This window comes from Daphnia carinata, chromosome 5 (genome assembly GCF_022539665.2).
Source record: "Daphnia carinata strain CSIRO-1 chromosome 5, CSIRO_AGI_Dcar_HiC_V3, whole genome shotgun sequence".
Classification (NCBI taxonomy): domain Eukaryota; kingdom Metazoa; phylum Arthropoda; class Branchiopoda; order Diplostraca; family Daphniidae; genus Daphnia; species Daphnia carinata.
The window spans coordinates 6050652-6061784 of NC_081335.1; the positions used below are offsets into that span (position 1 = coordinate 6050652).

Genomic DNA, 11133 nt, shown 5'->3' on the forward strand with positions numbered 1-11133 from the left:
TCCAATGAAGAAAAAGGCCCACTTTTGAATTTGGAAAAAAGTGGGCCTTTTTCGTATGGGCCTTTTTCGTCTGGGTCTTTTTCGCGGGCCTTTTTCGTCTGGGCCTTTTTCGTCTGGGCCTTTTTCTCCGACCTCCGCAGCAACTCAACAACGACCTAAAAAACCAAATCGAGATCCAAAACGATAACTTCCTTGGACTAGAACAAAAATATCAGACTCTCAAACAAAAAATTGAAATGGGACCTTCACACAAAGAAACTTCGAGAATTGATCGAGACACAACAGATGCTGACGAATCCACAACTCAACCCATTGTAAAAGCGCTAGGAGAATTATTTTTGAGAGAAGACAAAAAGTTAATTCCGATTCTTAAAGGAAAAAGCACTGATAAGCTTATAACAGAATGGCTGAAGGACGCAGAACATGTAGCACGTAACAACCACTGGGACGACAACCAAAAAATACGATTCTTCTCCGACAGATTAAAAGGTGATGCCTTAGAATGGCATGGAAACTACGTTGAAGAGCAAGGTGACGAGTTAAGTTATGACGAATGGAAAACCGCCATCATTGCAAGGTTCCAGGATGCATACAAGTTAGCAGCACGAAGAAAACAGTTATCCACACTAAAACAAAACCTGAAGAGAAATGCAAAGCCTTTATCTCAAGAATCAACAGTCTCTACGAGTCCCTTGAAGGCAAAGAAGAAAAATCAGACCAAAACCAGACCATCGTCGAAGGTCGACTCATAAGTACAGTCAAGAGAATGAGAGATCATACCAAAATCAAAATTCTGTTTGTAACAAACACGATGCCCTATTCGCAGAAAAAGAATCAGATCTGGGCCTAGCAACTGATGTAAAGCATCCCATTAACATAGGATACAACGCCCCCATTACTCAAAGATTGCGCAGAACTCCAGAAGCATTAAAACTTATTGTAAAAACAAAAATTGAAGTAATGTTGAGTAACAAAATTATTAGAGAGTCACAGCCCATTTGCAGCAGCCATAGTAATGGTACCCAAAAAAGATGGAGAAATGCGTATATGTATTGATTATAGGGCACTGAACAAAATAACCGTAAAAGACAAATATCCCTTACCAAGAATTGACGACACCATTGATGCATTGAACGGATCAGTTTTTTTACGACATTTGACTTACTGAGCGGCTACTGGCAAATCGAGATAGAAGAAGGCGACAAACACAAAACCGCTTTCATCTGTGAATTTGGACAATACGAATTTAATTGAATGCTATTTGGGTTAACAAATGCACCAAGCACTTTTCAACGAGCAATGAATAACATCTTAAAATCAGTATTGTTCAAATTTGCATTGGTTTATCTGGATGACATCATAGTGTTCAGTAATAATATTGCTGAACATGTGACACATCTGGAAACAGTGTTTAAGCTTCTTAAAGACGCAGGGCTTAAGTTAAAAAGAAAGAAATGTGAATTTTTTAAAGAAGAGTTAGATTATTTAGGATACATTGTTTCGAAAAAAGGAATAACACCATGTACGAAAAAGCTAGAAGCAATCATCAAATACCCAGCTCCCAAAAACGTGAAGGAATTGAGCTCTTTTTTAGGTCTGGCTAGCTATTATAGAAAATTCATCCGGGCTTTTGCTGATAAAGCCCACCAATTGACAGCGCTAACGAGAAAATCAGCCGAGTGGAAATGGGGAGAAGAACAAAAGGACGCTTTTGACTGTATCAAGAACTTTCTCATTACTAGACCGATCCTAGGGTATCCAGATTTTTCGCGCGACTTTATCATCCACACGGATGCGTCAGGATACGGAATAGGAGCAGTCTTGGCTCAGATACAGACTCTACCTCAATCAGCGGATTCGGCGGAGTCCGACGTACAGGAACCCCGTGAATCAGACGGCGCGGAAGTCGTCATAGCGTATAGCTCTAAACATCTGAACGACCGCGAGGCCAAGTGGTCAACCACAGAGAAAGAGGCTTACGCAATCATCCATGCGATAAAAGTATTTAGAACATATTTATTCGGACGCAGATTTACCGTATTTACAGACCATAGACCTTTGGGATGGCTAATGAGCAAGACAGAACCCACAGGAAGATTAGCTAGATGGGCACTAAAACTCCAATAATTTGACATCGCCATTGGGTACCGGCCAGGAAAGTCACACCAAAATGCTGACACCCTAAGTCGTATTCCCATAGTGCCACTAGCAAGAATAGAAACAAGGGCAACGGAAAAAGAAATTGTCATAAAAGAGCTCGAAAGAAATCGAAAAGAAAGTGAAAGATTAAAAAACAAACTACAAATTGAAAGATTAAGGAAACAAGAACAATTTGAGAGAGAAAATGAAAGTAGTCAGACAGGAAGCGAAAGTTTCGACACCAATGTAATGTACTCACATCAATGGAAGAAGGCTCAGCAACTAGCGAAGGAACACATATTTCGGGCGCAGACAAAATAAAAAAGATATTACGACAAAGGAACAAAAGCAATCAAATACAACATTGGTGACTTTGTGCTACTGAAAGCCCCACTAACTGCCGGAAAATTCATCAAGAGATGGAACGGACCATTCAAAATCACCAGAAGTTTCTCAGATCTCACCTACGAGATTCAAAACACAGACAATGAAAAACTAAAATCGATAGTACACGTCAACCGCCTAAAACTGTACGTCCCAGGAAACCAAAGAGCAGAAGGAACATCACGTGCGACACACCAACCGAGAAATAAAACAGTACGACGAAGAACAGGAAGGCCTAGAAAACACTTCAGTAACAACGAAAGAAGGCCTCCTCGTGAAACACGTATATTTAGAGCAGCAGAAGAGGAGTCTCGTATTATCATCGCACCAAATATTCCCGGTCCTATACCAAATCATCCTGCGCGCACTAGAATGACGAGTCCACGATACAACTTACGGCAACGTAATGAAGTATCAAGATTCTAAAAAACCTTCAAAGTTTTATTTCACAGATGGAACTGATACTATTATTCATCCACTTACTTACCATTATTCCATCAACGTATCCCATCTATTCAACTGTATGCGACTGTAACAACGTAAAGACCAGAGGAGTTTTAGATAAAGAAGCACCATATTACTGCAGCAACAAGGAAACAGATACAGCACACTTACCCAGAATACCCACGCTGTACACTTTAAAAACGACGCAGAAACCAGCAGCTTCTTGGAAAGGCTGGACATGCAAACAGTGGATAAAAACGAAGAAAATAACAGGATCATTTTGGATTGGATCTTTTGACTCAATATATTCACAAGAAACTAAACTAATAACCCCACTGGAATGCTGGAAAATGGTGAACGACAAGAAGTGTGGCGATAACAACATGCAGACCGGACCAGCAGGACTGAGTTTTATAGCCACTCCAACAGGCGAAGGGCAATGGTATGCCATTAAACAATACCACACCCTCAACTGTGTAGCAGAACAAATCACCATACGACAAGAAAAGCCAGAAGACCCCATTGAAAGCCCTTTTGGACCATTAAACACCACCCAGCAGGAAGGACACTTCATTCAAAATCAAAACACTACAGTGTGGGGAGATAGGACAACAAATAACTCATATCACAAATCACAAACATTGATTAAAGGAAGCGGATATCTGGAACTTCCAAGAATGCCGGAACACGAAAACACCAGCCGTCTCTATGACACAAATCGACAAATCGAGATATCATTCCTCAACAAACCAGATCGGGACATCACACCACAGGGCTACATAGTTGTCGGTATACCGCTAACATACCTCATTTTCCCGACGGAAACGACAAGGAAACTATATGAGATGTTTAAAACGACTATAAATACATGCATGCAGAATACTCACCTGGATACATCAGTATGCAAGGATTATAAAGAACTCCAATTTGCCAGACGGGGACGATCCATCCAGCAGGAAGTTACATTCTTGCTAAACACTGCTATTGAAGATTCAGAAATAGGAAAACGCCTTTACAGCATTTCTTACGCCTGGGGATCAATAAGAATGGGATATCAACAAGCAAAAACCAAAGAAAAGGAAAGATTCATCATACATAACGCCACGATACACATAATCTACACACCTGGAGATACCAACCAATTAACTGCTACTTCCATCTCAACAACGCAGATCCACTTCCACAAAAAACGGATTTCGAACATCGTTAATCAAACAATACGATTACAAAACAGCGATACCTGTGTCACGGAAGGAGAAGCAGACCAACTGATTGTAGCCAAATGTTCGGAATATTCAACACGATGGATCCTCGATCAACAAAATTGTCAATTAATCTCACAAGAATCACATCTCCCACATAGCACATCTCAGCCGTCGGATGTCCGATCCATGGCCGAATGTCCGTGTCTTCTATGGGCTGGCCCACGGATGTCCTTCGGCTAGTCTGGTTGGATGTCCGATGGATGTGCAAAAATGATGTCCTAACAACATCCCTCGAGCAGACAAGAAGATCTTCAACAAATTTTTTTGAATATATTGAAAATAAAAATATTTTTAATAAATTTTTACTAAGTAGTTGCATTTAACTCTAGAACCGTACATACCTTTTTTTGTTGTAGTGTGTAGGGAACACACAACTCTGAATGAAAGTGACGGCACACAAACAGAATTATTTAAAAGATCCAATCTATTTTCGTCAACTTGTAATAAAAAAAAAGGTGAGGCAGTACGAGGAGGACATAGCCAACTGTCGTTTGCTCATTATGGACGGAAACATCGAATTAACGACCATGGAGTACATCCTTGACCTCTGCCGCTCTACCAGAGTTCCAGGTAAGACCCCAAACAAGTTTCTGGTAAAACTACTTTACATTAAAAAAAAAGAGAAACATTACAGCTCACTCAACGATTTAAATTTAAGCAATGGACGGAGGTGACATTGTGGAACGGAATGATGGATAAAGAGATTCACAGCTGCAACTGTTTGTAGCCCAAATATTTGAGGATGAGGCACACATTTTCAGATGTAAATCTGGCTGCCGTGTGATTGCATCTGAACAACTAGATTGCTGTTGGCTTTCTTGCGTTCCACTGTCCTCTTGGCGTCATTTTTAGAATAGTTTGCTTGGTTTAGAATTATTTCATGGTGAATTGCATGATGAGAACTTACGAAGTAGAAACTGGCTGTGGCAGCCATTCCGATGAACATGGCGATTACGGCAAACACGTACGACCAAGAGAGGTAGTTGAAATTTGGGTAGGGCATCCAGTCACGTCTCCAACATTGTCCACCAAAGACAGCCACCGACAGGAAGAGGCAAAAGGATTTCAAACCATTCATTAGTGCACAGGCAGACAGGATCTGCACTGGTATCGGAATGTGAAGTTGAGCGGCCAACGAACAAGAAGCATTGTTAAGGCAATGTGGGCAGAGCAGGAAAATATCAAGGCCAGCGTCATAAAAACCTGCACTGCCATCAGCCAACCTTTGGAGAGCAAATGAAAGAGTTGTGAAGTAGCCGGCAAAGGAAAGTGTGACTCTAAATTTACCTGGCAGCAACCATTCCCAAATCACAAAGTATGTCTTGCTGAAGACATAGTGGCAACCATCAACGAGGTCATCAAATTGGTAGTTTGGGTAACGGAATCTGCTAAAACAAAACTCCCAGAGACCCATGTTCTTGAACGGGCTGTATGTGTCTTGCCAAGAGACCAGCCAATGTGGACTGTAAACAAAGGGTAAATTGGCATATGAATGTTTGACAGAGAATTGGTTGGGATTACCTGGCAAATGACATAACCAACAGCATAAGTGATATAAAAGACAGAATGGATCCCAACATCAGTAAACCTGTTAACGAAATAATTTCATTCACGTCATGTTGACAGTTACAGGCGCAAATCCACTTGTCGTATTTGTGAAAAACACATATAATACATGGTATTTAGAAAAATAATGGCCGCCTTTTTCCCCTATATATTAAATCAGCATTGTCAGATAACTTAAATGGCAGTGATATGTTCCAGCAGTTTATTAAATTTAAATTTACTTGAAATTACTATTTAATATGTAACGTAAAAACATCTACTTAAATTTCAACAGTGTTTTTTTATAAGATAACTGTTTTATTAATAATAATTATTTGATGAGCAATTTTTTGAGAAGATACCATTTACCTGTGTTTAGGGAATGAACACCAAAAGCAAAAAAAATGGTAGTTCCGACTTCTTTCGCATGGGGATCTAGCGATTCAGGCATTCGCTCGGTAGCTGCCTTTGAGTCATGTGCTTTGTATGGTGTTGTGTGAATTTTTTGAAAATTAGCAGAACTTGGATTTTAAAGTGTGCATGAAAGACTTGTGAAACGTGTTCGTCGCGCTGCCCAGCTGCCTTGCCGTACCCGCCCAGCTACCCAGCTGCCTTGCCGTACCCGCCCAGTCACAACGTTTGGTAATTTTTTTTTAATTATTAAAATTTGAATTAAATTAAACTTCAGGTGTTGTCTGTTTGTTTGTTTTTTAAATGTTTTCTAGAAAACCCACCTGATCGCAATAGGGGGAAACACCCCAAGAACAATTGTTAGATCGATCGCCCGGCGGCTTATGACCAACGAACTAGGCAAATCTTTCAGCTGGTTTGGACATCGTAATAACAAAAAGCTAGCCGATACCAACATCGGAAAAGTGATAATTGGTATTTATTTTAAATATTCATGTTATCCGTTTCATTCGTTTATAATACGTATTGATCTTTCAGCTGCATCGGTACGTAACACGCCATTGATTACAGAGGCAGATGTTAAATCAGCCATGATTGACATGCTGCGACACTGTAAAGACAAACCTCGCACGGTACCTGTCCTATGAGTCCCATCATCATTCCATTCATCATCCATTCACAAAGAAAAAAATTGTATTTTTTTTATGTTTCTCGTCTATATTCTCAGTCAGTCACAGTCACACAGATACAGTCAGCCCGAATAATGTTGAAGCAATGTTTTGTTTTTGTTTTTGTAGTCAGACAAATGATTTCTTTATGAATCTGTTTTCCTTTTTTTGTTTTTGATCTGCATATGGTTGTGCAACACAAGGTTTCTCATGTTCATTAATCTGGTCATGTTTCAATACAAAGATCAAAAAATAACAACAGTCTTTTCTATTTCACGATTTTATTTTATTAATCAATAAAACGAATGAATATGCAGATATCCCTTACATGTCCAAATTATAGCCGTAAGAAGTCCGGTCAGATATCCTTCGGATGTCTGACGGCGCTGTTTAGGGCGGTCAAAACCAACAAAAAAAACATCCGTCGGACATCCAAATCGGATTTCGGGCTGTCCGACGGATGTCAACAGGATGTACCTTATATCCGACCTCGACATCTAGCGGACATCCCACGGCCAGACTTGTGCTATGTGGGCTATGTATTACAATAGGACCAATCCAAGATATCATACTGGAAGAATGTAGAGACAACAGCGTACAACAACAATGGATCTTTGAAACTGTAAAGACCAACCCTGAGATCCTCGAAAATTTTCCGGATACAACATTAGCGGAAATGCTGGAAATCCAGCAAGAACAACGAAAGGCAATAACAACCACGATTAATTCACCACTATTCGGAGGAATAAAAAACTAATTACGGTAGCGGAAATATAATCTGGGACATGATTGCTTGGGGATTGTTGAAAAATGGGAAAGCACCGAGAGAAAAATGTCTAACTCATCATGGAATAAACAAGCAAATGACGCTGGAAGAATGCGACACCGAATGGACAAAATGCCAAGAAGAATTAAGAACACTGGTGAGCAGTAATGACCCATTAGTGCGATCACAAACTACAGTTGCCAACTGCAGCAAAACAACAGAACGAGGACAAGCTTTCGAATATACATCTGATTTCACCATCAGAGCATTCAACACGAATATCTGTGTTAAAGCCAATACAGCAATGCTGATTCTTCAAGAATGCGCGAACACCAGCTGAATCTGGGGCACATTCGAACACACAGGCCAGCTCATGGCAAGAGATAGAACCGGATTACATTCACCTTCATCAGACAGGAAGTGGCTAACACAGAGAGTAGGACGTGTGAGTCTGGGGCATTGTCACAGCTCCAGTAAAAAGCAACACTTTAGCTTTGAATATCGCAATCCACATCAAATAAGGCAGCCATTATAGCGCTACACACTCAACAATCATTGGACGGGAAAACACTCCCATCTATACTGTCACTAATGCAAAGGGAGATCAGTAACCAATCAGAGAAGAACAACACTTTAGCCACTCCCCCTGCCACGCCCACAACAGAAAAATCCACAACAGCGAAAAGCGTTACGACGACTACAAAGCCCACAATAAAAACAACCTTGAGAACAACGACAAAAACAACGGTAAAAACCACGACAACAAATAATCCAGCTACAAGCACAGCAGCCAACAAACCGACAATAACACATAAAATAACAACGAAACCCAGTATAACAATAACATCAACAAAACCATCCATAACTACAAAACCAATAATCACGTCAACAAGCACTAAACCTACCACTACTACTAGGCCTATGACAACTATTAAAATAACTTCAACTTCAACTTCAACAACCACTACAACCACAAAGCCTACGTCAACAACAACAACGGCTACTACGACAAGCTCCACAATAACAGCAACAACAACAACGCACCAACCAAGCACAACTACGCAAAGTACGACGACAGTAAAAGAGAGTCCAATGACCCCACAATCGTCAACACAGACAGCCAGAATGACCCCATTAACTACAACAGAAACAACGTCTACCACAGAAGAAAATCAAATTCGGGCCATCGAGAACAACTTTCCAAATTTACCACCCGCAGAGTCCCTGTTAATGGATCAAAAAACTAAAGAGTCATTAATTAATGATCATGTGGAAAGCGGTCTACCTAAACACATCGAAGAATTCAACGACAAGATTAAATACGAAATAAGCAAAATGCACGACCAATATAAAATCAGCGTTGAAACAGAACACGAGAACAAACTCGCAAAAGAAATTTGAGATGTTTATTGTCAACTATCGACAATAAAAAAAACACAGGCCGTTATCTTAGCTCAAACCAACGGAATTTTGGCCGCAGCAGTAATAGGTTTACCTATCTCTACGAGACTACAAGGCTTTGGTCAAGCAATGACACTTCAACAATGCGAAGCCAAAAGAATTTTTATATCAGCAAATGAAACAAAATGTGGATTTCAATCGTTCTTTACTTACGAAGGAAAGAACTGTACGATCGGAACAGATGGATGGTCAATTCACCCATTTTCCGATTTTTTTGGAAAACACCGTTAGTGAATTTGAATGGAAATCCACACACCTGGGAACGCAACTCTACAACAGGAGATTGGATACGCCAGAAACCTAGCATTCACATGCCTAATCTAGACCTCATTACAGAATTTGAAGAACTCCACCTTAATGATTTCGACTTCTCGCTGAAAAGTCACCCAGCACACGAGACAATGGAGATGGAACAATTAAATATCCTAAATGACCTAGTAGGCAGAATGCAAGAAGGAAATTCCAAGTCTGTTGGAGATATTGTGATGTCAGAGCAACAAGATAATCAAATAGGCCACATGTTATCATGGTTAGACAAATTGAAAATAATAGGTCTATCAGCGATTGGACTTGTGCTTTTCCTCGTATGCTTACGGATATTCATCATTTGCAACCCCATCTCGAAGATTAAAGAACATATACACAGAAAACGGAAGTTTACAAGCAGATACGATGATGGCATAGAGGAAGAACACGAACTCGCATCAATGATACCAGGACGAGAAACAAATTACCATTCAGACATAGCAATCGAACAACCGTTCATAAGAGCGGCCGCCCCAGCACAACTGACAACAGAAAGACAAGGTCAAATGCGCTCTCCACGGCCAAGCGCACCAAATTCATTAATATACCCATTTGTCGAAGAAACTGACACACCCAAACGATGTACGGGAAAACATACCACGTGCACTTACGTCGTTGGGTATGGGATGGTCTGGGAAGACCTATGTCGTTGCATGTCAGAAACAGATAGCGGTAATTCAGCCAAAAAGTGAAAATCCCCAAAGTCACTGAAATTAAAAGTAGCCACAAAACGTAGCCCTTGACAACTTAGTTAATTACATAATAAATTAACAGCCCCCAATAAATAACGCACTTACCAGAATTTAAAAGCTCCAACAATTAAGTTGATTATCATTTTTTTAAATCCTTACCATTATCCAATACTCTGAAACTTTATAGTAAAAACAAACAAACAAACCAACTCAAAATAACAATTACTGTATTTCCAACTAACACCTTATCTCCAAAATCAAAAATTGAACAGGCAAACTAACAAACTCGAATAACAACGTCAAAATCCCAATTAACAGCCTAACTACAAAATCAATAACAAAACCAAATAATAATACAAAAGAAGAATTAAAAAAAAAATTTTATATAAAGCAAAACAACACTTACGAATAATAGTAATAGTTGTGCGCCGGACGTTTGGACCCGAAATCCAGTGTCACCAAACCCGACACTTTAAATGCCAGTCGAAACAAACCGAAGAAGAGGCTCCGATCCTCTTCGCGGAATTTCCAGAAAAGACTCGTAGAAAAAATCGCGTCATCAAGCCCACGCAAGGCCATATCAATCTGTGGTCGATAATGAAACACGTACACGTTGAGAAACACCCCACTGGAAAACGAAGGAACAAACATAACGACGGCACAAGCAGTGTAATCTTCAAAGTAACGAAGAAAACTAACTCACAAAGAAGAATGAGAACACAAGGACCCCTATAAGAAAATGACAAAGACTAAAAAAGGAATAAAGAAAGTTTGAAACGAACAGGATCGCCCTGCGGCAAATCCGCATGTCAACGCGACACAAGAAGCAGACAACATATTAAATGCACGAAAACCTGTAATTAAATTAAGAAAAATAGAAACAAGAACTTAAGGGAAAAGAAAAAGCAATGCGACAAACTTTGAAAGATTTGCAAAAATGCGAAACTCTTCCCAGTGTTTCAACGGCATAAATCCAACAAAGTTTCACAATTCGTGTGCAGTGTGTGCAGAGTGTGCATCACATACTATTAATTCATCTCAAAATGGCAAAT

The 11133-nt window shown here is 39.9% G+C and overlaps 1 pseudogene; it reads right to left on the reverse strand.

The window, feature by feature from the left end:
- Window positions 1-4638: 4638 nt before the first annotated feature.
- On the reverse strand, window positions 4639-6228 carry LOC132087989 (uncharacterized; annotated as a pseudogene).
- Between the last annotated feature and the right edge of the window lie 4905 nt (window positions 6229-11133).